This window comes from Falco cherrug, chromosome 2 (assembly GCF_023634085.1).
Source record: "Falco cherrug isolate bFalChe1 chromosome 2, bFalChe1.pri, whole genome shotgun sequence".
NCBI lineage: Eukaryota > Metazoa > Chordata > Aves > Falconiformes > Falconidae > Falco > Falco cherrug.
In genome coordinates, this window is record NC_073698.1 from 25,071,318 (window position 1) to 25,077,650 (window position 6,333).

Sequence of the window (6,333 nt, forward strand, 5' to 3'; positions counted from 1 at the left end):
GCGGGGGCCGTCAGCCCCGCCGGGCGCGCCTGTGTGTCCCGTGTACACCGCCGTTCCCCGCCCCGCGAAGGACGGTGAGCTCAGCCCGAGAGGGGCAGCGGGGTTTAGGCTATTTTAAACTCGGGGCGTTGTTTTCTCGGTGCGGGGCGAGGTGTTGCCTTTGTGAGGGCAGTGGCTGTCTCTGTGGTTTCCCAGCTTCAGGGGCTGCAGGCTGTACTGCAGTGGAAACGGCGAGCTTGTTTTTCTGTCTCCGTATTGACACATCTGGTGTTTTATTCTTGGTGAAACTGGAAATCTCAGCTACTGAAAGCACGGGGCAGGAGCTTGGCTACATTTTCTACTCTCCTGCCTAGGCCCTCAGCTGTGCCTGCACCACATTTTGGCTCCGATTTCTGCGGTACAGTCTACCTTCCTAAAACTGCCTGGTGGTTGTTTTTACAAAATCATGGAATCACTTAGGTTGGAAGAAACCCTTATAATCATCAAGTCCAACCGTTAACCCAGCACTGCCAAGACCGCCACTGAACCATGTCCCCAAGTACCACAACTACAAGTCTTTTAAATACCTCCAGGGATGGTGACTCAACCATCCCCCTGGGCAGCCTGTTCCAGTGCTTGACAACCCTTCTGATGAAGTTTTTCCTAATATCCAATCCAAACCTCACCTGGTACAACTTGAGGCCATTTCCTCTTGTCCTATCCCTTGGTACTACGGAGACTAATAATGAAATAAAATGTGGAGGCATATTTTGCCCAGACGTTTGGCCTGTCTATGTTGATTTCAATAAAGCTTATTTTTTTGGCTGTAACCCTAAGAGAGAACATTTATTATAATGGGTTATGTATATCCGTGTGCTAGATTAAGTTACTCTTACTACTATGTTAAGGATAGAATACTTTCTTCTGTAGAGTTTCGAGGATCAGAATGTTTATTTTGCTTTAAGTGGTATTCTGCTTTCTGTGTAAGAATAACAAAGAAAGATTTTAGCAAGATTATGAAGTTCTGATGAGGATTGTCCCCAATGTAAAATTTGCCCAAGTTTCCTATGTGTGCATTGTACTTACATGAACTTGCAGCTTTTCCCTGCAGCATAAATAGAGCATATTTTTTCCATTATGTGACTATGTTCTTCTTTTCAAATCTTGTGGTGTTATGCAAAGCAAACCATATTTTTCCTAAGAAACAGTCTTGTAACAGTAATTCCCCAATTTTCATTAGTGCACACAACAGCTCCTATAACTGATGTGCCCATTTGAAATACCTGGAACATTTATGTTTTCAGATAACACAAATAAATCAGAAATATGTTAGTTTATAGAATTTATAAAATCCTTGAAATTAGTTTATTTGCTATAAATGGTAAAAATAAAACAGTGATTGTTAAAATCCATGGCAACTATTCCTTCCAGTTACCCCTGCAACAAAAACAGTCTCCTTTTCAGTGCTAGATGGTAGCCTTGTTTTGTTAGAAGGTATGGATGTGTCTTTGGAAACATTTTAATTTAGATCAGAAGTGAGCTTTTTAAGTGAATCTCCTGATTCTTCTCATTTACTATGCTTTGTTAAGATTAGTGCTCCTCCAGTTTAAAAGCTACTGAAATGTGTATTGTATGAATGCCACAATCTCATAGGATCAAATACTTTTCTGTATTGATTTACACTTAATGATGCTGCCTGGTTATGTAGACATTGTCTGCATCACAACCAGATCTGGGAAATCTGCGTGCACCTTCTGAGGAATAAAGGTGGCATAACCTTGTCACTCCATTTCCAACTGGAAAAACAATGTGTGAATTCTCCTGGAAGACACGAGCAGTCCTGTGTTTAGATATGGCCTTGCTGTGGCTTTGGGGCCTGCATTTTGTACCGTGTTTTGGAATCCACAAAAAGACAAAATGTACAGCTATTTTGAAGTACAGAAAAACTCAGAAGGAACTGGTCATTTCTGCTGGAAGGAGTTCTTTCAGGAAGGAAAACAGGAAATGTCTCAAAGAACTGACCTTGGCTATGAAGAAAAATGTAGAAACGTGAGATATACAAAGGAGAATATTATTGCAAGTTGGTGGAATATTTCTAACACAAGTATTTTCAGAAATACAAAAGCTACACTGCTTTATTCTTGTACCCTTTTTCATGAGATTTTCTAAAGATAGTAAAGCTAGTCTTTAATATTAAAAATATATTGCAACAAGATTCTTGGCTTCTTGGAGAATTCTAATAGTAAGACTTTAAATTATTTAGACCTAAGGAAAAATATTTTGCATCTGAAATCATGATTATATGCTTCCCTAGATGAGCTAAATCATTAAACACCCAAGTTAACCATCTAGAGAGAATAGGTGTTTGCTGCACATGGACCTTTTGCAGGTGGTATCTAGAGAACAAAGCTGTCAAGCGCTTCATATTGTGTATCTAGTAATTGTCTCAGATGTATTTCATTTTGGGAATTCTCCCAGTACTTGTGTACCTAATTAAATAAACCACATGTTACAACTGACAATACCCTAATGTCATTTTTTCAGCCTCATTGAGGGTAATAAAATACACTTTCCCTGATGATACTATTCCAGCTGCTACAGATCCCCTATGGGAAGATGTATGTATTTGAGACAAAGCTACAAACTATTACCCTCACAATCCTCAGGCTACACTAGATGATAAAAGAAGCTCCATCAGAAACATCATCAGGAGAAGTTGATACGGTAGTGTCCAAGGGGCACTGTAATGGTGAAAATATTTAGAAAGAAGCATTAACAGATCATGGATTTTCTTTGTTTGCAAAGGAGTCTGAGTTTTATAACATTTTTTTTTTTCATATGTTTATAAATTTGCATGGAACTCAACCATGTACCAGGTAGAACTCTACCATGTACCTCTACTATATGTCACCCAAATCATGCTTCCTGTAACATACAAAACTCATCTATGGTTTTGGTGGAAACTTCTCATAGAAGTAAAAGTGTAAGAGTGTAGTAGTGTTATTGCATGGGTAAAAAATTATGAAAAATCATCTATTCTTGTGTTTCTTGACATTTATGCCATTACCTTCCTATTAGCTGATGAAATGTTGGCTTTAACTGATCTAAGGGAAAAGGAAATTTTTCCACTTTATTTAATCAGATTTTGATTCAGTTTGCCAAGTATCTTGTACATTTAAGTTGATTTGAACATTACAGATAGCATCACAATCTGTATGCATGAGGGAAGTGAATAATGTTCTAGGAAAATAATTAATCTTGACATTATTTAACTTGAATGTTTGAACTTGCAAATGGAGCATTTTCTTAGAATGGTTTTTGTATTTTATTTCCTTAATTAAAAGGGGAGAATGGCAGCTGTCCACTTAGGAGGATCATTCTGATTCCTACATGGTTTACTGGCAGCTGCATTAAAGTAAGTAGTTGCACTAACAGGCAACTCTCTTCTGCATGGGCCCAGTTTCAGGTTCTGTAGAAAAAAATGCCATAATGTGGAATTTCAAATGACAACTAAACCACACTAAACCTAAACTACTGGCAGAAAAAGTGTGTCTGCTGCTCTTCCCATACATGGGCATGCCTAGCTGCTGTCCTGCCTCCTCTCTCCTAGTAGCTTTTGTTCTTGTTTGATCCCAGAGAGAGCCAGTGCTCCTGCATCACTGGTGGGCCCAGGCCAGTCAGTGCCAGGGAAGCAGCGGGAACAAGTAGCTGTGGAGGGTGCAGGGACTGGTACATCTCCTTTCAGCAGCATTCAGCCGTTGCATCAGTTTAACTGTATCACCTCACCCTAACGATTACCAAGTTACGTGACCCTAGCCACCATGTTGCTGTACCCAGTGCCTCCTTGCAACTGTTTTTACACACCAGTTTGTTTCTACCCACCATGACTGCCCATCTCTTCCTTGCCTCTACTGTTCCTCTCCAGTATGATTTTGCTTCTTGCCTGGTTCCCACTATTCCTTTATATTCCATAGTCCTGTATCATTTCCCACTACTAATGCTGTGCTTTTCCCCCCTTCTCTCCCTTGCTATTTGATTCAGGGTGTTTTCTTCCTTCTGTTTTTTAGCACTTTCCTCTTTCCTGCAAAAGACTAATGTGCTGCCTTTACCTTCTCATGCATGTCTGGAACACAGCATCAGAGTGGCATCCATTTGCTGAGGGAAAACTACAGAAAATATATACGTTCTCTGCAGTGAGAGAGGTAACTGGGTACACTTCAATGGCAGCAGGAAGAGGAATATTCATCCAGTTTCTCAAACTACAAGTTTCTGTTTCATAAAAGGGGAAGAACTGGGGTTTTTTTTCATAAAAACATTATACTATTTTTTTGTGTAAGGAAAGATTTCCCTTAAATCTGCTTTTAGAAACATTTTAGATAAAATTTCCCAAAATAAGACAGCATGAAGAAGGTAGCTGGCTTGAAAAATATGAACACAGAAGATTAAATGTTGGCAAAACAATACATGTCTGTATTCTGTCTTTTAATAGAAAACATTAGGCAAATGTAAGATAGAGAGAATTATGAGACTCCATCTGTAATAACAAGGGGAAAAAAATCAAGATAAATATCCAGCGGGCACTACTTCAGATTGGTTTTTACAATTAAGGTTTAATATAAAAGGAATGATAGCTCAATCATTTCGATCTTGTGCCTTGATCTTGGTAGCAGAGTTGAGGTAGCAGAATACTCTTCTTCTCCTAACACTGTTCTTCTAATAACAGTTGCATTTGCATTCAAGAGGACTAGTTACATACATTTAATCACGCAGCTTTCTAAAAGATAATTACCTTGGGCCTTAATTTGTTTTCTCACTCTGTACTTCACTAAAACTTGTTTGAATAAATGAGGCTTCAAGACATTTTAGAAAATATAGGAAATACTCTTGTGTCATTCTTTGAATTTAAAACAAACTAGAGAGAAATTCCGGTGACCATTAAGAGAACTAGTTTACTCAACCAGCTAGGAATGTTGCTTGCCAAATGGCTTTCTGAAACTTTTATGATGAAGAGGAGTCATATTTAATGATATGTAAATGTCACATCAAAATTTCAGTCATAAAAATCCAGTAACAATGTTTTACTTACTAATTTCCACAAATAAAGTGGAGGGTTTTTATTTTCAAATTTCAACTTGAGAATTAACCTTAGGAATTATAATTCTGATAAAGTTATATCTTTTTATGAAAAAAATATACTTACTAGCCTGCTGGTTGTGACAGACAGGAGTATGTTTTGATATATGCAACAGATAGTAGTAAGTGATACTTAAGCCATGGATAGATTAGTGTTTCTTTTGACTATGGTATAAGTAGTCTTGTCATTTAAATATTGTTACTTTATTCCCTTCCAGTACAGGATGAACCCCTTTGGAGATAAAAATAGCAGGGAGAAAATAAAAGGAACATCTAATTAATTCATTTTGGAGGTTTTTGAAACCTTTGATGTAATATTTTAGGAAATTTGGGAAATTCAGATTTTAGCTGAAATCTGCATGTGTAGATTTTTTTTCTTGACAGTAAAGCACCTGTTCTGTGAGGCACTGAACAGCACTGTAGCAAAACAGAACTAAAAGAATGGTAAATTTTAACTACTAAGGCAGAGTGCTTTAGAAAATGTAACAACTGCTGGCCTACGGCAAAGCTGAGCTTCTAGGTTGTGAAGTATTAGGGGAAAGCTAACCAAGAAAAACATGATTCTGAACAATTCATGTGTTCCAAAGTAGAGCATGGGGAGTTTCTGGGAAGCGACACTCAGGGTGAAGGTCCAGGCACTGCTTAGTCTGCAAGGCTAACTAGGGGCTCACATTTACATTAAAATGGAGGAGACTGAGTGTAATGCCTTCAGTAGACTTAAATTCAATGGGACATTCAAATAAGTAGCTTTAAATAGAGAGCAGACAGTGGAATGGTAAAAGCAAAAAGTGTGAGTAGAAGAAAAAGATCATCAGATAAAGCAAGTGAAAAAATACTCAGCATTTTACACAGCACAATATGTTTAAGTATTTCATGCTTAATATACTAACCACTGTTTAAGTGAAAGGAAAAGAGATGATGAAGTACTACCGAACTTTAGTGCAAACGTGCTTAGTTAAGGCAGTTAACATCCCCATTGTTTTTGTACAATACTTATTCATTTTAAGTACTCATTTGTTACCTGAAATTACTTTTATTTGAATACTTGAAGTTTAACAACAGAGACACTCACCTTTCAGATACAACTTACAGTAAAAAGTTCTTAAATATGTTTCCCATTTTGTCATACTAACAGCATTGCTTAAGAATATTTAGGTTATGTACTCTCCTCTCCCACTTTCTATCCTACATCTCAATTAAGGATGGAGAGCATTTAAATCA